This window comes from Oryx dammah, unplaced genomic scaffold, assembly GCF_014754425.2.
Source record: "Oryx dammah isolate SB20612 unplaced genomic scaffold, SCBI_Odam_1.1 HiC_scaffold_10, whole genome shotgun sequence".
NCBI lineage: Eukaryota > Metazoa > Chordata > Mammalia > Artiodactyla > Bovidae > Oryx > Oryx dammah.
The window spans coordinates 37,074,428-37,093,851 of NW_024070194.1; the positions used below are offsets into that span (position 1 = coordinate 37,074,428).

General features: G+C 45.6%; 1 pseudogene; it reads left to right on the forward strand.

Annotated features, from left to right (window-relative positions):
• Positions 1-11,606: 11,606 nt before the first annotated feature.
• Positions 11,607-11,698, forward strand: LOC120869645 (annotated as a pseudogene).
• Positions 11,699-19,424: the final 7,726 nt, after the last annotated feature.

Sequence of the window (19,424 nt, forward strand, 5' to 3'; positions counted from 1 at the left end):
AGCGGGGAAGAGCGGCCCGCCCGCCGCCGCGCTCACCTGTCAGCGCCGCCGCCGCCGCCGCCCGGCCGCCGACCGCCGCAGCCCCGGTGCCCGGCGACCGCGCCACACGCGGACGGGCTGTGAGGGAGGGGCGGGAGCAGGGGCGCGGCCGGCCCGGACGAGCGGCGGTGGTCGGAGCGGCGCGGGCTGACGGCGGGACAGCAGCGGCTCCTTCCCGTTTCAGGCCGAAAGGGTCTCAACCTCGCGACTCCAGCGCCCCAACGCTCCTTCCCGTTCGCATGAGAACACACAGCTCCCGCTTCCGGGACCTGCCGGAAGTCCCTCCCCTCGCGCTCGCGCGCCCGCTACTCCGCGCTGGGTCCGCCGACAGGCGCTCGGCGCCCTTACGTCATGTCGACACGGCGTCTCGATTGGCCTAGCGCGGCGCCGGGTCCGCCCCCTCCTCTAGGCCTCTTGGCGCGCGTGCCCCTGCCGGTGGCGCCTGTGATTGGTGGGGGCGCGCACGCAGGCCCGCCCCGCGCACGTAGCCCCCGCCCCAGCCCGCGCACGCTGTTTGCTCAGCCCCCCGCCTCAAGCTGAAGGAGGTGCGTCTGCTGGGGTCCCTGACTCCGCCCCTTTCACTCAGGGACCCTGACCGCCGACGCCAGTCACCCTAGGGCCCTGAACTCGCCCCCGCCCCTGTCAGCAGAGGGCCGCGACCCAAGTCCCCCTCGGTCCCGGACCCCGGCTCCTCTCACAGATCAGACTCCGCCCCGAGACTGTATGGCTGTCCGGTGGTTGGGTCAGGAAAGACCCCAAAGCGCGCTCTGGAGAAGGGGAAGGTGGCGCCCACTGCCCGTCTGCCGGCTACGTTCTCCGCGCTTTCAGAGAAAATGCCGAAGACTAGGGACGTCTTCCCAGACCCGAGCTGGTGCCACCTACCCGACCCATTCTGAGGGGAGGGGAAACAAAGAGAAGTGTGTTCACCGGTTTTAAGCCTGATTGCCGGCGTGCCTGCTGCGCCTGGCCATGCTTTGTGCAGACATGCATGCGGCCTGAAGGCTGCTCAGGGTCCCCCGTCCAGCCTCAGCCGTGCACCGGCGCCTCTTAGCTTTGCCTTCTGAGGGCCCAGACACCCTCAAGGCGCGCCTCGGACTTCGACGTCAGGACTGGGAAGATCACTTATCGACACTGGTGGTGGGCGCTGACTTTCTGCTTTGGGATACGTTGTCACACCCCCTCTCTGAGAAACTTGCCATTTCACTAGTGTTACTCGTGGCAATGTCCCTAAGATAATCACGTAAGACAGAGTTCCTCTAAGATTCAAAGCATGTGTCAATACATATTTCAGGAGGAGAAAGTCACCTTTGGAGTTCACTTTCCAAAAGAACCTGTTGCCTACGTTGCGGAGCCCTTCTGAGGGACCTCTACATGGGACCTCGCAGACTGGGGCCCCAGAAGTCATCCCTAGGCACGGTGATGTGGTCCTCCTTTGAAAACCCGGGAACCCTCCGAAGTTGGCAAGTTAGATCTCCATTTTGTCTGCCTGTGTCTGCATCTGGCAGAAATTTTGATGCACAGATAAATTCCCATACAAAAGAGATTAAAGGATAGGAGAATGCTTTATATTAAAATGACGTCACTTACTTTCCATTAATGTTGTGTGATCCTTCCCAAACAATCAAAACTGGCTTTTTTTTTTTTTTTCTTGTGTGATTATCTTAACCTGTACTTCAAAAGAAGCACCCATTTTCACCTTAGGGTGTGAGGTTAAATATAGTACAGTGAATTTTTATGGCATTTCTACTTGGAAAGATAAGATCAAAATTTTTAAAAACCACTTCTCATCTAAAACAGTTACAAGTTCTACCTATTCTATCCAAAAGCTGTTTCCTTTTCCCCCTTTTGGTCGTTTTGCCTGCTGTTACTTCTCTCCCCATTAGTTTTAGTAGCCTCACAGCTGATCTCTGCTTACCCACCACTCACCATGCCAGCTTACGTTTCCTTTAAAACCATACCCCTCTGAGTCGAGACTTCTTGGTTGCCCCAGAGAGTGAAGTCCAAATTATCTTTCATGGGCTAGCAGACCCTTCACAAGCTAGCTTGCAGTCCCCTTATATATTTTTTTCTTGCCCTAGGGTTAGATCCCATAACCGTCAAATCACATTGTTTAACAGGCTTTTTTGAAGGCCTTGGGGTAGTCTCTGGATGTGAATGTGAATGACACACAGACACTCTATGACCCTACCATTTACTGAAAGACCAGTCAGCGGGCAGTCACCAGAGTGTGCTAAGTTCCGTTACGGAACAGAACAAAGCAAGGAGCTCTAGTTTCAGAGTATTTGCTGTTCACGAAGTTTTGAGTGGAGTGTCTTCATTCCTGAGCACTTTGGTCTTTTGGTGTCCTTCTGCTTCTACTTCTGGTAAAGTCTGTCTTATTTTTCAAGTTACACAAGTGTCAACCATTGGTATCTTTTCCTTTCAGAAAATTGATTTCCTTCCTGGGCCCTAGTAGCCCTCACCACGTCCCTGCTCTACCTCAAGGTCTGTGCCAAGTGCTGGGGAGATGGCCCAGGGCAGCACTGACCATAAGACAGATGAACAGATAGCAAGGGATAAAGAGGAGTAAGGATTACCCTGGTATGTGCACAGATTGCCCAGGTAAAGCAGACAGGAAGGTCTGAAGCCAGCTTGGGAAGGAATCAAATAAGGAGATAAATAGACCAAGGCCAAAGAGACCACAGTGGAGGGGCTGTCAACACACCTTCCAGCAGGGAGGGAGGACATATTTGAACATGACAGAGCATGAAACCAATCTGGTAAGGTGGGTGGAAGGCATGGGAGTCTGGAGGGGTAAGCATGGTAAGAACCCCAAGGATCTTCTAAACGCTTAGGATATTTGAATTTGGTAGTGAGTCAAGATTTTTATTAGGAGGCAAAGGGAGTCTTGTAAAAGGTTTTAAGTTCACAGAGAATCTCTGGCACCAAAAAGTCATCGAAGTAGAAATGCAATAAGGACTAATTTAGTCAAATTAGATGGAACTATCAAACTGAATATGACAGTAACACATTAGAATGTATTGGGAAATAAAAGATTGCATGAGTTCTTACTAAATAGAAATAAATATGTAAGTAAAAAAAGTAACAGAGATGAGGAAAAAAAGGGGAAAGCTGTTCCTTATAGTAGAAGGCTGACTAATGAATGGAGAAGGAATTATTTTTTAAATTACATTGTTGCAACTATGGTAGCATTTATTCTGGCAAGAATCATCAGTGAATGCTAAAAATCAGTCAGTAAAAGTTGAGTGAAAAGTTGTGTATGCCATTTCACAGCTTTTTAGTTGCTTATTGGTTATTGATTTCAAAGGGGGAAAAGGTATTTTTCCAGTTAATCACGATGGTGTGATCACTCACCTAGAGCCAGACATCCTGGTATGTGAAGTCAAGTGGGCCTTAAGAAGCATCACTAAGAACAGAGCTAATGGAGGTGATGGAATTCCAGTTGAGCTATTTCAAATCCTAAAAGATGATGCTGTGAAAGTGCTGCACTCAATATGTCAGCAAATTTGGAAAACTCAGCAGTGGCCACAGGACTGGAAGAGGTCAGTTTTCATTCCACTCCCAAAGAAAGGCAATGCCAAAGAATGCTCAAACTACCGCACAGTTGCACTCATCTCACACGCTAGTGAAGTAATGCTCAAAATTCTCCAAGCCAGGCTTCAGCAATAGGTGAACCGTGAACTTCCAGATGTTCAAGCTGGTTTTAGAAAAGGCAGAGGAACCAGAGATCAAATTGCTAACATCCGCTGGATCGGCGAAAAAGCAAGAGAGTTCCAGAAAAACATCTATTTCTGCTTTATTGACTATGCCAAAGCCTTTGACTGTGTGGATCACAGTAAACTGTGGAAAATTCTGAAAGAGATAGGAATACCAAACCACCTGACCTGCCTCTTGAGAAACCTGTATGCAGGTCAGGAAGCAACAGTTAGAACTGGACATGGAACAACAGGCTAGTTCCAAATAGGAAAAGGAGTATGTCAAGGCTGTATATTGTCATGCTGCTTATTTAACTTCTATGCAGAGTACATCATGAGAAACGCTGGGCTCGAAGAAGCACAAGCTGGAATCAAGATTGCCAGGAGAAATATCAATGACCTCAGATATGCAGATGACAGCACCCTTATGGCAGAAAGTGAAGAACTAAAGAGCCTCTTGGTGAAAGTGAAAGAGGAGAGTGAAAAAGTTGGCTTAAAGCTCAACATTCAGAAAACTAAGATCATGGCATCCAGTCCCATCACTTCATGGCAAATAGATGAGAAAACAGTAGAAACACTGACTGACTATTTTGGGGGGCTCCAAAATCACTGCAGATAGTGACTGCAGCCATGAAATTAAAAGATGCTTACTCTTTGGAAGGAAAGTTATGACCAACCTAGACAGTCCTGGCTATGGTTTTTCCAGTGGTCATGTATGGATGTGAGAGTTGAACTATAAAGAAAGCTGGGTGCAGAAGAATTGATGCTTTTGAACTGTGTTGTTGGAGAAGACTCTTGAGAGTCCCCTGGACTGCAAGGAGATCCAACCAGTCCATCCTAAAGGAGATCAGTCCTGGGTGTTCATTGGAAGGACTGATATTGAAGCTGAAACTCCAATACTCTGTTCACCTGATGCAAAGGGCTGACTCATCTGAAAAGACCCTGATGCTGGGAGGGATTGAGGGCAGAAGGAGATGGGGACGACAGAGGATGAGATGGTTGGATGGCATCACCGACTCAATGGACGTGAGTTTGGGTAAACTCCAAGAGTTGGTGATGGACAGGGAGGCCTGGTATGCTGCAGTTCATGGGGTTGCAAAGAGTCAGACATGACTGAGTGACTGAACTGAACTGAATAGCGGAAAAATATGATGGACCCCATCTTAACTAAGGGGTGAAAGTTGGCATCTCCTGTATTGATGCCCTGCTGATGTCACGTGATATCAGTTATGTCATGTTTCAGTCAAGCCACAAACTAACCATGATGGATAATCACAAACTCAAACTGAGGACATTCTACAAAACTGTCACTCTTCGAAAATATGAAGGCTGAGGACTTCCCTGGCAGTCCCTGGTTAGGACTCGGCACTTTTGCGGCAGACAGCTAGGGTTCAACCTCTTATCCAGGAACTAAGACCCCACAAGCCTCACGGTGTGGCCATAAAAGGCAGTGAAAGGTTGAGGAACTTTTCAAAACTTAAGGAGACTAAGGAGACATGGCAGCTAAATGTAATGTATGATCCAAGACTAGATCCTTGATCAGAATAAAATTTACTATAGAGATCATAATTATAATCTTTATATGGAATCTTCGGATCTTATAATCAAGGTTCAATTTTCCAAATTGGATTTCTTTGTAAATTGTTTTATGGCTCAGTAAGAAGATATCTTTGATCTTGAAGATATAAACTGACGTATTTAGAGGTGAGGGATCAAGACATCTGCAAGTTTCTCTCAAATAGTTCAGTGGAATACACACATACACACTGACACAGAAAGAGAATACAACAGAACCTTAATTGGTGAACTGCTGCTGTTGCTGCTGCTGCTAAGTCGCTTCAGTCGTGTCCGACTCTGTGCGACCCCATAGATGGCAGCCCACCAGGCTCCCCCGTCCCTGGGATCCTCCAGGCAAGAACACTGGAATGGGTTGCCATTTCCTTCTCCAATGCATGAAAGTGAAAAGTGAAAGAGAAGTTGCTCAGTCATGTTTGACTCTTAGTGACCCCATGGACTGCAGCCTACCAGGCTCCTCCATCCACGGGATTTTCCAGGCAAGAGTACTGGAGTGGGTTGCCATTGCCTTCTCCGATTGGTGAACTAGGTGTGGGATATGTAAGTGTTTGCAACTTGCCTGTAGATATAAGGCTCGTCAAGCAGAGAGTTTTGCTTTAGAGAAATATTTGTTGTGTTTAGTGCCCAGTTGTGTCTGACTCTTTGCAATCCCATGGACTGTAGCCCACCAGGCTCTGTCCAGGGAATTCTCCAGGCAAGAATACTGGAGTGGGTAGCCATTCCCTTCTCCAGGGGATCTTCCCTACCCAAATCTGGGTCTCCTACATTGCAGGCAGATTCTTTACCATCTGAGCCACCAGGCAAGCCCTTAGAGATATACACTGAGGTATTTATGAATGATACTGTATTATGTATATCTAGCATTTGATTCCAAACCATCTAAAGGAAGGTGGTCAACAGGAATACATAAGAAATAATGGGACAAGCTAGTGTGTTGAAAACTGTTGAAAGCTGGTGATGGATACATGGGGGCTCATGAAACTCTTCTCCCTACTTTTGAATATGTTTTTAAATTCCTCATGATAATAAAAACATGTGATAAAATGGAAGGTTTCAATTCATTACAAGTATTCCATGAGCATGTGTGGCCCAAAAAGCAGTCAGAGAGGAGGACTGCATTTCCCAGGATGTTCCACAGCCCTCCCTCAGGAGGACCAATAGGGCCAAACCTCTGGTTCTGGCAACTGAGAGGCCGGGAGGGTGGGACAGAGTTGTGTCCACAGGTGACAGCCCTCAGGGGGAGAAGGCCTGAGGGCCTCCAGGGGAGATGAATTTTGGCAACAGGAGCCATATCTACAGCGAGTTTCTGGAACTTTTCTGTGTAGCATACTTTGTAACACCCCGGAGCCAGTTCCTAGTAGAGACCTAGTAAATGCTTTTGTAGTTGGATTGTGTTTTCCTTTGAAAGTAGCTCTGTTCTCAGCCAATGATGCTTCCTGTGATGGCGGCTTAAATTCCTACTATTTTTGGCAATATCTTCTGGGATAGTTGACCTACATAGTCTTGTCTGCACTGAGGCGAATGTGTCACTCCAGGCCTCAGAAAAGATTGTGTTTTCACTATGATTGCTGCCTGCCTGTCACTCTCATTTAAAGCAAGATAAGTGGCTGCATCATGAGAGACGTCCCCATTTGGATGTTTCAGGCAGAGGACTAGACTTAAGAAGCATATTGTTTTTATTAGATTGAGAAAGTTTTGACTTCCTGGAGATCTGGCAAAGTGCACATTCTCCTCAGCCCCACATCCATGTCTCTCAGAGGCGTTCCTCTAAGGGGAGGGAAGGTTGCTGTCTAGACACCCCTGTCTCCAGAGTTCTAGACTGTGTGTGTCTACCACCGGACGCTGCCCTGTGTTCTTCCCTGTGGCTCTCCTGGCTTCCTTGGCCCGTCTCCCCCAGGCCGGAGTTGGCCCCACACACTCTAGGATGGGAGCACGAGTGCCAGGGATGCTGTGGTGTCTTCTCAGGAGTCTCCTGAGAAGCGTGCCTCTCACCCCTACCCCCGCCCCAGGCTCCTCTGAGGAGGACCCCTCGGTACTTTAAGAGCTGGGCAGCTCCTGTTGCTGCCTAGTGGTGATGAGCTGTCAGGGTCAAGGGAGGGACCCCTTGACCTCTAAACACCACCTGGAGGGGCCTGAGGTTTCCCTCCCAGATCCTGAACTGACTAGTTTCCTAGGCACATCAAGCTTCTCTACCTCTGTGTGTTTCCCTTCTGAGACTCCCCTCTTCCTTCCGGCTGGTTGTCTTCCACAGTTTCCACGACTCAGCTCAGACCCTTTGACCCCTCCAGGAAGCCTCTGAATACCTGCCCCAGCCCCTCCCCGGGGCGTCAGGGCCATCCACAGCTCTGCATCGCGGTTCCTGCTTCATTGAGCAGGAGCGCCAGTGTGTGTGGTCGTTTATCTCCTCCTTAGGAATTTCGCAAACGCAGGAACTTCATTCATCCTCATTGTTGTTCATCATTCATAGATGTCTGCTGAACTGAACTCATTCCAGCTCTGCGAGCTCACCCGCCAGCCTCTGGCAGGTTTTTGTCCTTTCTCAGTGAGCTGCTTCTGACACCATTCACCACAATGTGTCCAGTAGGCTTGGAATCATCATTTGCACTTTTCCCCCCCTAGATTCCATGGTAATAGCAATATTTGTTTCCTTGTTTATTTGTTTTGATATCATAACCTTTGGAGAAGGAAATAGCAACCCATTTCAAAATTCTTGCCTGGAGAATTCCATGGACAGAGGAGCCTGGCAGTTTACAGTCCACAGGGTTGCAAAGAGTCAGACACAACTGAGTGACTTAACAACCATCATAACCTTAAATACCATATACTACAGTTGTGTGACTGAGTATTTTCCACACATCAGCATTTTCCTCTGGATATATTTTACCCACTTTGATCAAACTTGAGAGACTCTTCCCCTGACTCAATTAGCGCAACACTTAAGTCTCATCAGAAGCACAGCCATCACCGTCAGACACAGAACACCAGGCCTACCGCTGCAGCCTGAGGGATGACTGAAGTTCCATTTGGAGGCATCTTTGAACTCACTGAGTAGACGTCCTGAGCAAAGCTCACCCTCCCAAGTTGAAGAAACTTATGGACGAGACGTTATCACCGAAATTCAGTGGTGGCAGACATGTCCAAGGAATATTGCGGGGACTTGGCCCTTGATGAAGCTTATGATAGATTACTGTGTGGAGGTGGCAACTGGTGGGCTGCGCGAGGAAAGAGCGCCGCCACGGTAGAAGCCGGGGAAGAAGCGCGAACAACGGCCACGCCACCAGAGAAATCAACAGCCCGCATCCGCTCTCCACTCTTCACTAGGAGAAAAACCGACTCGTGTACATTTCCTTACTGAGCTTTTTGTCAAATAAGCTTTCATAATAGTCATCAAAAAAAAAAAAAAAAAAAACCACGGCAGGCACCACAGTTGGAGTTGCCACCAAGAAAGTAAGTCTAAACCAGTGTATGTCCATTCTTTTTACCTTCACTTTCTAAGGGTAACATCTTCTGACCTTGTCCCCTGACTCTGGGTGTTTTACCCTGTTTGAATACACAGTTTCCACACATTTGTTAACGTGAACAAATATGCAACACCTACACACATAAAGACAAATATGCATCTCAAATTTTTCATTGTGTCAGATGTTTCCATTTTTTTTTTCAGATGTTTCAATTTATCTTTTTCTTTGGAAGTATCTCCTCACCTTTAAGACTCGAATATTTCTCTAACAACCAAGTTTCATCGAAGTCCTAGTGAAATAGCCATTGTCTTACATATGGGAAAAGTGAGCTAATGTAGAGTTTTCACGGTTTTGAAAAAAAGAAGCCAAGAGCCATAATAAGAAATACATTTTATAGTACAGGCCATTATGCACACACACACACATACATATACATACACATGAAGCCAAAGTGTCATGAAATATGGTTAATGGTGGCACACCTTTGTGAATGTACTTAATGCCACAGATTGTACACTTAAAAATGATTAAAATGGTAAATTTTATGTTATATATATTTTACCACAGTTTTTTTAAAGTTTTATGAGGTAATATTTACCCTTACTTTATGGCATTTTCTTTGATATCTTCTATTTTTGTTAATTCTAGTTGTCATCCTTTAAGTTGATTTGTGACTCACCATGATCACCGCTGGCTGGTGAGATGCCGACCCAAGGACCTGGAAGCTGAACTTGTTCACTCCATTTTCATACAGTTTACTGGGCTCGTGGCTTTTCCAAAGCATTTGAAATAGCTTCTGCTCCAGTGTTGCTTCCTGGAGAACCCATGGGTGGAGGAGCCAGGCGGGCTACAGTCTATGGGGTTACAGAGTTGGACATGACTGAGAAACTTTAATTATTACTATTCAGTTCAGTTCAGTCGCTCAGTTGTGTCTGACTCTTTGCGACCCCATGAACCTCAGCACGCCAGGCCTCCCTGTCCATCACCAACTCCCAGAGCCTACCCAAACTCATGTCCATTGTGTCGGTGATGCCATCCAACCATCTTATCCTCTGTCATCCCCTTCTCCTCTCGCCTTCAATCTTTCCCAGCATCAGGATCTTTTCAAATGAGTCACTTCTTCCCATCAGGTGGCCAAAGTATTGGAGTTTGAGCTTAAGCATCAGTCCTTCCAATGAATATTCAAGACTGATTTCCTTTAGGATGGACTGGTTGGATCTCCTTGCAGTCCAAGGGACTCTCAAGAGTCTTCTCCAACACCACAGTTCGAAGGCATCAATTCTTCAGTGCTCAGCTTTCTTTATAGTCCAAGTCTCACATCCATACACGACTACTGGAAAAACCACAGCCTTGACTCAATGGACCTTTGTAATTATTACTATTACTATTAATAAAGAGGAGTGAGTAAAATCAAGCTAGCAATTCCCTGTATATGTTTGTATGAAACTGAACTGAAAACTGAAACATTCACTCAGTGGTGTCCAACTTTTTGTGACTCTGTGAACTACAGCCCATCAGGCTCTTCTGGGATTTTCCAGGCAAGAATACTAAGTGCATTGCCATTTCCTTTTCCAGAGGGTCTTCCCCACCCAGATCTCCTGCATTGCAGGCAGATTCTTTACAGTCTGAGCCACCAGGGAAGTCCATGTGTGTATAAGTCACTATTTTTGAAGGCCAAGTTTGGGGCCATGTTTAGAAAGTATGACGTAATTGTATAAATTATATATTAACTTGAAAATCTTCCCTTCTTTAATTTGACGTCTGTAAGTATGTGATTCTGCTGATTACTATTTTTATCTTTAGCACCGCTGCTGCTGCTGCTAAGTCACTTCAGTTGTGTCCGATTCAGTGTGACCCCATAGACGGCAGCCCACCAGGCTCCCCCGTCCCTGGGATTCTCCAGGCAAGAACACTGGAGTGGGTTGCCATTTCCTTCTCCAGTGCATGAAAATGAAAAGTGAAAGTGAAGTCGCTCAGTCATGTCCGACTCTTCGAGACCCCATGGACTGCAGCCAGAGGTTATAAATGCTGAAGACATCTTCAGGGATCAGAGAGTTAATAGAAACATGGGGGCTGGCTGGGGTGACATAAGGGAGTTTGCCCAGCCTGGAGGCACTCAGAGTCCAATAAAAAACAAACACACAAACTGCTGTGTCCACAGGGGTCTTTATGTAATCCATAGCCTGTGTTTGAGATCTCACTTACACACAGTTGTTTCAAGAGGTTTGACTCTGAAAGCCAAGAAGGGGAAAGAAGTAGTAGGTTCAGGGAGTGACCACGGAGTGATAGGAGAGACTTTTAAGAAGCAGAAGACTTGAGTACACAGAATAGGAGCACAGAAAATATCATAGCAGTGTACTGAATTGTTGCAATCCTGCCTTTGGATCTGTAATATTAATACTGATGAGGGTGTTATTTGTAGTTCCTATCAGTAATGTAGAATTTTATCTGGCACTCCATTGTGCTTTTATATAATATTAGTAATTATGACTGCCATGTCTTTACCATTCTGAATGTATAAGATGTTTTCCACTCCACAGTCTCATATCCCTAAAATGACAGTGAAATGTCAAATACCATCATTTCCACTGTATAGATAAGGAAAGGAAACCCAGAGATGTAAACTAGTCTGCCAGCAAGTAGAAACCCAGACTTTCAGACTCTGTACATTTTCCACCACCCAGTACTGTGTTCTGAGTCTCTGTCCACAGAATGAAGGTCCAATCATGCAAACCTCACATCTCACTAGGTGGAAATTTTTTCTGCTATACCTTACCTAATGTGGCAAAGTGGAAGACAAATAACTTTCTATATAAAGAAGCAATCAAACTTGCCTTTGCTTCAGCAGCGCATATACTAAAATTGGAATGATACAGAGAAGCTTTGCCCAAGGATGACATGCAAATTCGTGAAGCATTCCATATATTTAGGACCTACTGTATACCACAGGGAATTCTGCCCAATAATCTGAAATTACCTATATGGGAAAGGAATCTAGAAGGGAGTTGATAAATGTGTACGTACAACTGATTCACTTTGTTGTACACTTGAAACTAACATTACACTGTAATCAACTATACTCCAATAAAGTTTTTTTTAAAACCTACTGAAAACTGTTATAAGAAAAAAAGAAAAAGAATCAACCAGGCTTATTATAATATTCTCTGATAAAATTTAGTCAGACTGCAACATATATGCTCAGAGGAAAATAGCTTCATTTCTACTAGAAGAAAATGGGATCCCCTAGCCCTAAGCACACCTTCAGATGAATCACAGGCCAAGCTCACTTGTTGACCTAGCCTCCTGAGATGCCCAGCCTGAAAACTACCCACCTAGGCCTCTTCCACGAGCCTGACTCCTTTTTGAAATGGTGAACTGGAACTAACAGGACCTAACAGAAACAGAAGAGATTAAAAAGATGTGGCAAGAATACACAGAACTATACAAAACCACAATGGGGTAGTCACTAACCAGAGCCAGACACCAGGAATGTGAAGTCGAATGGGCCTTAGGAAACATTACTATGTGACAGAATTCCAGTTGAGCTATTTAAAATCCTAAAAATGATGCTGTTAAAGTGCTGCACAAAATATGTCAGCAAATTTAGAAAACCCCGCAGTGGCCACAGGACTGGAAAAGGTCAGTTTTCGTTCTAATCACAAAGAAGGAGAATGCCAAAGAATGCTCAAACTACCCATACAACTAGATTCATTTCACATGCTAGTACAGTTATGCTCAAAATCCTTCAAGCCAGGCTTTAGCAGTACATGAACCAAAACGTCCAGATGTACAAGCTGGGTTTAGAAAAGGCAGAGGTACCAGAGATCAAATTGCCAACAATCATTGGATCATAGAGAAAGCAAGGGAATTCCAGAAAAACATCTACTTCTGCTTCATTGACTATGCTAAAGCCTTTGACTATGTGGATCACAACAAACTGTGGAAAATTCTTAAAGAGATGGGAATACCAGACCACCTTACCTGTCTCCTGAGAAACCTGTATGGAGGTCAAGAAGCAACAGTTAGAACCAGACATGGAGCAATGGAGTGGTTCAGAACTGGGAAAGGAGTATGAGAAGGCTGGATACTGTCACCTTGCTTATTTAACTTCTATGTAAAAAAAAAAAAAAAAACTTCTATGTAGAATACATCATTCAAAACTCCAGGCTGGATAACTCACAAACTAGAATCAAGATTGCTGGGAGAAATATCAATAGCCTCAGATAAGCAGATGATAACATTCAAATGCCCATCAATGAGGGTGAAAGAGGAGAGTGAAAAAACTGACTTGAAACTCAATATTCAAAAAGCTAAAATCATGGTATCCAGTCCCTTCACTTCATGGCAAATAGAAGGGGAAAAGTGGAAGCAGTGACAGACTTTATTTTGGGGGGCTCCAAAATCACTGCTGACAGTGACTGCAGCCATGAAATTAAAAGATGCTTGCTCCTTGGAAGGAAAGCTATGAGAAACTTAGACAGTGTGTTAAAGAACAGAGACATCACTTCGCCAATGAAGGTCCATATAGTCAAAGCTATGGTTTTTCCAGTAGTCATGTACAGATGTGAGAGTTGGACCATAAAGAAGGCTGAGTGCCTAAGAATTGATGCTTTTGAATTGTGGTGCTGGAGAAGACTCTTGAGAGTCCCTTGGACAGCAAGGAGATGAAACAATCAATCCTAAAGGAAATCAACCCTGAATATTCATTGGAAGGACTGATGCTGAGGCTTCAATACTTTGGCCACCTGAATTGAAGAGCTGACTCACTGGCAAAGACCCTGATGTTAGGAAAGATCGAAGTCAGGAGGAGGGGGCAGAAATGAGATGGTTTGATAGCATCACTGACTCTATGGACATGAATTTGATCAAACTCCAGAAGATAGTAAAGGAAAGGGGAGCCTGGCATGAAGTCCATGAGTTTGCAAAAGTTGGATATGACTTAGCGACTGAATGATAGTAACAATCTGTTATAGTTTGAATATGTTCACCCAGAATTTATATGTATGGTTGTGTTTAGAAATGAGGTATCTAAGAAAATGATTAAGGTTCAAAGCAGCTATAAGGGTGGGGACTTGTGAAAAGAGACATGGAGAGCTCTGGGTGCCCTCTCCCCTCAGGGCTGACCAAGGAAGGGCCAAGCGAGGACAGGGCCAGAAGGTGGCCAGGAAGCAGCCTTTTCAGTGACCGAATTGGCTAGGATCTTGATCTTGCACTTCTGGCCTCCATAACTGTGAGAAAATAAATTTCTACTGTTGAATCCACCCAGTCTACAGTACTTACAGCCAGGAAAATCACAGTGCTGAAAGAATTGACCCCTTGGGGGAAAGTCTCTATAAATAGTACTTGCTTCCTGGTACTTTTCTAAATGTATCTGTTCTCAAGTTAACACCACATTATAGAATACTGAAAATCAACCACTAAAAATAAAAGTAGACTTTTAATTTCCATATTCTATATGAAAATTTCTGGAACGGCCTTTACATTCCTTATCCTCCTCACAGATTGTGTGTTTTATATCAGCTCTTAATTACAGAGGCTGATGTTTAAATGAATATATAAAGATTTATAAAGATTTTGAAGAAGTCAAATTCAAGAATAATTGTTATTTTTATAAATAGGTATCAGTTCAGTTCAGTTCAATAGCTCAGTCCTGTCCGACTCTCTGCGACCCCATGAATCACAGCACTCCAGGCCTCCCTGTCCATCCCCAACTCCCAGAGTTCACTCAGACTCACGTCCATCGAGTCCGTGATGCCATCCAGCCATCTCATCCTCTGTCGTCCCCTTCTTCTCCTGCCCCCAATCCCTCCCAGCATCAGAGTCTTTTCCAATGAGTCAACTCTTCGCATGAGGTGGCCAAAGTCCTGGAGTTTCAGCTTTAGCATCATTCCTTCCAAAGAAATCCCAGGCTGATCTCCTTCATTTATACATTTGTCCAAATTGCTTTTCTGGTAACTTTTAGGGTAGTTCGCATGGTGGTCTCTCCAGCTGTTAAAAGAATCCTGAAAGACCAGAGGAGCAAGCATTTCCTGTCAGGTCTCTCCTCTAGCGACTGTGTCCGCGTGAGGGATAGCCACATGTGTGCAGAGAGCACTGGTCTGTGGGCCCCGGTTCTGAATAGCATCCAGCAAGTTATTTCAAGTTATTAATGTTCATCTCTCTCATTTGTTGAATCAAAGGATTGAACTATGCTATGACTAAACAGAGCAGCTACATTAGATTTTAGAAAAACACTAAAAAAACATACCCTTCTTAAAAAAATAAATGTAGGGATAATGACTTCAGTCCAAGCTAACTGGAAAGGAAAACTGTCATAATTTTGACTCTGAAATACTTTTATCTGCTGAGTTCCTTCTTTAGGGTGAAAAGGAAGAAAGAGCCAACATTTCATCATCAAAAGCAGTATATCTTGCCAATTCTTGCCAACACACAAACAAAAAAACGTTTTGTTCTGCTTCTTTCAGGCATGGAAAAATATGACTCAGTTCTGTCCTCAGTACAAGTGGCAGAGGCACTATGGTGACCCACATTTCCAACCAGAGGGCATGAGCCTTGGGCTATGGTCAGTGGTGGTGCACACTGAGAAACCAGGAACCAGGAGGAAGTCTGTGACCCAGTAGAACCAAGAAAGAAGTAGGCTGTGGCCCTGGCAGGGAGGTTAAGAAGTCTCAGATTTTCTTGATTGACTGATGAACAGTGCTTCCTTTAAATGTAGAAAGCTCCTAAATCATGAAGTTGATGTACAATTTTTTAAAAATAATGGATCAAAGTGTCTTTACTCTTGATATGGTCAGATGGCTGATGGTGTGATGGTGACTGGTGAAAGGCTTCTCGAGGCAGAGTCTGTGACAGTACATTCACTGTGTTGACAGGCAGGTCTCCACTCTGGATGGACAGGGGGAAAACACCTCCCAAATGCAAAAGGCACACTGCCTTCCTGTTTGGCACCCCACTCCAGTACTCTTGTCTGGAAAATCCCACAGACGGAGAAGCCTGGAAGGCTGCAGTCCATGGGGTCGGAAAGGGTCGGACACGACTGAGCGACTTCAGTTTCACTTTTCCCTTTCCACTTTCACTTTTCACTTTCATGCATTGAAGAAGGAAATGGCAACCCATTCCAGTGTTCTTGCCTGGGGGATCCCAGGGACGGGGGAGCCTGGTGGGCTGCCATCTATGGGGTCGCACAGAGTCGGACGCAACTGAAGTGACTTAGCAGCAGCAGCCTTCCTGTTTCTTTATTAACCTTTTCATTTGGAGGTAATTCTATTAATAGCTTCCCATGCCGAGAGGTCAGAGGCCCTTCTCCCCAGTTCCCCCATGGCGGCAGAATGCACAGTTGGAGGGCAGCATCCCCCCAGACACCGATGCTGATGGAGGCACAGGGCACTCCATCACCAGGGGTCCCACTCACAGAGTCGTTAGAGGCATACCACTTCCTCCTCAGTCCTGGCAGCCACTGATGTCTCCTCCATTTCCACAATTCTTTTCATTTCAAGAATGCCCTATAAATGGAATTGTACAGTTAGTAACCTTTTGGCATTCGCTTCTTTCATTCAGCATAATTCTCTGAAGAGTTGTTCAGATGGTTGCACATCTGCATCAACAGTTCACTCCTTTTTGTCACTGAGTGCTATTCCATGGAATGGATGGACCACAGTTTTACCATTCACTCAAGGAAGACATCTGGGTTGTTTCCATAGGGGTGTTACAGACAAAGCTGCTGTGGACGCTTGTATACAGGTTTCTGTGTGAATGTAAGTCTTCATTTCTGTTGGATAAACGCCCAGGAATGTAATTACTGCACTGCATGCTTACTTGCACGTTTAGTTTGATAAGAGACGGCCAAACTGTTTTCCAGAGTGTTTGTACCAGTTTGTATCTCCACCAGCAGGACATGGGTGATCAGGTTTCTCCCTTTCCTCACCAGCACTGGGGGCTGCCATCATTTTTAATTTTTACCATTCTGGTACATGTACAGTGATAACTCCTTGTTGTTTTAACTTGTATTTCCATAATGGTTCTTTATGTTGAACATTTTTTCCTATGCTTATTTGTCATCAGTGTATCCCCTTCAGAGAAATATCTTTTTATTTTTTTTACCCATTTTCTAATTGGATCATTTGTTTTTTACTGCTGAATTGAATTTTGAGAGTTCTTTATGTAGTTGAGATACTAGTCCTTCGTTGGATATTTACTTTGTGAACATTTTCTCCCGGTCTATGGGTTTGTCTTTTCATCTTCTTAGCATGATCTTTTGTAAAAGATGGAGTGGGAGGGCCTTTCAGGAAGGGCTTTGGGTTGCGCACAAGCATAGCACAATGATTGCCTTTCTTGTCAGCAACACACAGGATGTTTGACAGGCAAGGAGACTGACAGATAATAATAATACGTCACATGTGGCTCTTTGCCCCAAATCTTATCCTTTGGTTCATTTTAGGCAAAGGTGCCTCCTCTACTCACTTTGACTTGGATGATGGGAAACTTCAACTTTTAATTTTTGCTGAGAGAAGCCAAACTTTTAAGTGAGAAATGTGGTATGTGGTAAATACTTTCACAAACATTTCCTAAAGGTAATCAAGAGAGAAATAAAAATGGAACATCTGTTGAGAAAGGTCTTAAAGTAAGACCATTGCTTATTTTGAAATTCCTCCTTAGAAGTCAGACAGTTCCAGTAAGATATGTTAGTTGGCCAATGCCACCATTCTTTCCACATTCAGGAAAGTTCAGGAATGTTTTCTGTTACAAAATCACTGGGAAATCTGATGGCAAGTATATGCCTCCGTAATTGGCAGGGTTTTGTCCTTGTGGACTCTCTGCGGGTGCCCAGAGAGGACCTCTCCCCTCTGCCTGCGAGGTTGCTGTTGACCTTCTGGGGAGGTGATAAACATTCTTACTTCCTCTCACACCTTTCCTTAAAACAGTAAGACCCTTTCTATTTCTTGAAAGCATGTCTCTTCCTCTACTGTTGCCCAATGCCTGGAATAATCTTCAGTTACACAGTTACAGGGTCTGAGCAGACCTGCTGACATGCAAGGCCTGGTCTCCAGTGCCACAACCTCAGCAGCTGCAGGGTCTGGATGGTGTGACTGTTTCCGGGCCTCAGTCCCAGCAGCCTGGGCTCTAGGTTCCATGGCCTACGAGGCTGCCACGTCGGGGGCCTTTGAGTTCCACCTGTGGGTCTCATGAGTGTGAGTCTGAAGAGCCCGCTTTAACACAGATGGGCCCGCAGCCTTCTGACTACATCGGCCACATGGGAGGTGAGGCAAGTGTGTCCCGTGCTCTGGGTGTGCCCGCCTGAGGGGTCTCAGCACACGGACGAGGTCTCAGCAAACCCACAAACCTTGAGCAAAGCCACAGACACTTTCCCTGAAAAATGACTTTCTGTCATTTAGCACAGACACACCCAAAGGTCCTTCTGTGGAACCATGGGGAGAGCCCTCACTTAGAGCCAGACTGTGGCCTCTTACCCACAGCCCAAACGAACCCTTGACAAAGTCAAGGCTGATACCCACTCAGCGACAGCAGAGCCAAATGTGGTGCTTTGTTCATCATCCTTGTCCAATTGGTGTTCAAAATTCCAGGATTTTTATTTGAAAATAACCAGAAAAACTCTCAAAATTCGAAATCCTCAAGATTTACAAAAACTACTATTTACTGCACTACAATCTAATCTTTATTTTGATTTAAAAATATTATCGTTTTTTAGAGCTGCACTGTGATCCTCTTCATCCTGTTTCTAGTATTAGAAATGCTTACATCTATTTGTTAGCATAACCGGGGCACACCCACTCCAGTAGCCCACAGGATTCGTGCCCGGGGTGGAGTGTGGACCAGGCCATGGTGGGCTGGCAGCAAGTGCAGTGATAGCAGACCTGCCGTTTGGAATCTCCAGTGCTCGGCAGAAATCTGGTGCGTGGTGGGTTTACTGTGCATTCTGAATAGTTGTGTGTGTGAACATGCCTTGTGAACACGCAGCTTTATCTTGTTGGTCCGAAGATTCTGGTTCTGAATACCTCAGACTCTTATGTTTGCCTAAAAAGTACAGGCTTTCCAGGTGGTAAAAGCACAACCTACATTATGGTGAAGAACCGCCACAAACTGGAGCCAAGGACCCCCCTGCTCTGGAAGAGGGCAGAGTGGCCCTGCACGGGCAGTGGGAGCATCTGCTTAGGGTTCCGGGAACACACACACTGCAGCCTGGTTCAGAGATCTGGGGTCTTCATTACTAACAGTCTCACTAGACTTGCAGGATATCAGCATCTCCTCCAAGCTGGTCCTGTCGGTGCGGATCAAGGACCCCACGGCTCCATTTCTGCTGCGATGATTAACAGTGAGCCCCTGCAACTCACCTCCCCGCTCAGGAGCCAGCGAGGGTGCAGGGCTTGGAACTGCTGCTATTGTGGATGAATGTGGAATGTTAGGAGAGCCAGGGGTTTCAGGGGAAAATAGGCAAAATACCTTGAAGTGACCCGTCCACCCCCAGCCCAGCCCGGGGCCACTTCTGGTGCACGGGCCACAGCTGTAGTGGTTAGGACACTGTTACCACATGGCCATGTTTCCAGGAAGGAGCCTCGGAGCTTGGAGAGCAAGCAGCTCTGGAGGAGACAGTTGTTGAGAAGGGTCATGGAGCACTTTGGGGCGGGGACCAGCATGC